Genomic DNA, 1,664 nt, shown 5'->3' on the forward strand with positions numbered 1-1,664 from the left:
AGTCTAGTTTCAGCGAAAAATTACAAAACTGATTTTGAGTTTTGGAACTCAAGATATGATTTTTAAGGTGACAGATGACGCAGATTAGCCAACCGCCTGGAAATTTTAAAATGGATGTGAAAGTAAATGAATTAAGTCGGTTAGCACCTTGTGTTCGACTCCGGCAACGGTCTCGGGTACGGGGTGTTACATATTCATGGAGTAATCAAAACATAATTCATAATACAATTTAGGTAATAAACACATGATACAACATCATATTAAATATGTATGTACTTACCATACATGCAATATTAAAGCATTTAAAGTATGGTACTGTTGCATTATTTGCAAATGAACTTACCTCGGTACAAAATGATAGAAACGAGCCTAATCCTCGTAAACTTTATTTTTCCCCCGATCAAGACCCGAATCACGTTTTTCTTGATCTATAATGCCAAATTTTAACTTTTTCAATACACACATTGCTCATATCGACCCAATTCGAAATCAAATCGATGATGATCCAAATGATCCAAAATAATTTGTAGTTTATGGTGCACTATGATAGAGGACCCTAATCAACATTTGAAATGATTTCTCTAACTCTGTGATGCTTTTAAGTATAATGGGGTCACTAATGATACCTATTCGTCTTCGATTGTTCCCCTTTTCATTGATTGATAATGTTTTTTCCTGGTTAGACTCATAGGCACCAAGATCTATCGCAACATGGGATGAATTCACTAGAAAGTTCTTATAAAAGATCTTTCCGATTAGCAAAGTAGTTGAGCTAAGAAAAGAGATTGTTGTCTTTATACATATGGAAGGAAAAAGTTTTTATGAGGCATAGGAATGCTTCAAAATGTTGATTCAAAAATGTTCACACAACAGATTTCCTGAGTGGATACGACAGCAGGTATTTTGCAATAAGTTGGATGCAAACGCACGATTTGGACTAGCCGGAGTAATAGGATGAGCTCTTATGAATAGAACATACGAGGATGTATATGAAATTATTGAAAATATGAAATTAAAATCTTATTAGTTGCCAACTAAACATTTCACATATGGCCAGAAAACCACTACGGACAAAGCTATTCAAGAGGATGGTAAGTATTAGCAGATAATGGACTAATTAAACCATATCAAATATGCTTTTTCATTGTCTATGTATGAAAGAGACAAGCCACTCTTCCATTATTTCAACAATCCTGCTGAGGATGCTGAGGATGTGAATTACATTGGGAATAGGGGTGGAAGCCCTTATTCGAATGCATATAATCCCAATTAGAAGGACAACCCAAACTTGAGATAGGGAGGAAACCAATGAGGAGGTAACAATTTAAATCAAGTTAAAAATACTAATTACCAACCTCCTTATTTGCAGAAAACCTAAGAAAGAACCAACCCAAATGACCATTGATCGGCTCTAAACATCATAGAAATAATGTGCAAGCATACATTGTCGATGCAAGTATAATAGGCAGATATGAGTCAATCGGATATCGATCCCACAAGGATAGTTGTCTTTTGTCTATTAATGTCGGTGCAATAACTAAATAGAAACTAGGTAAATTGTGAGCATAGTTGTCAAAGCAATAACTCGAAAACAATAAGATAAAGTATGCTATGGATAAACTAGGATCCCCAACATGGATAAAAGTCGGCAAAAAAATCTAAAT

The 1,664-nt window shown here is 34.7% G+C and overlaps 1 non-coding gene across 1 annotated transcript; it reads right to left on the reverse strand.

The window, feature by feature from the left end:
• Nucleotides 1-769: 769 nt before the first annotated feature.
• On the reverse strand, nt 770-876 carry LOC128282381 (small nucleolar RNA R71). Its single transcript, XR_008272641.1, has one exon. It is a non-coding gene; the product is annotated as a small nucleolar RNA R71 (small nucleolar RNA).
• Between the last annotated feature and the right edge of the window lie 788 nt (nt 877-1,664).

The sequence above is a fragment of the Gossypium arboreum genome, chromosome 1 (assembly GCF_025698485.1).
Source record: "Gossypium arboreum isolate Shixiya-1 chromosome 1, ASM2569848v2, whole genome shotgun sequence".
NCBI classification, from domain to species: Eukaryota; Viridiplantae; Streptophyta; class Magnoliopsida; order Malvales; family Malvaceae; genus Gossypium; species Gossypium arboreum.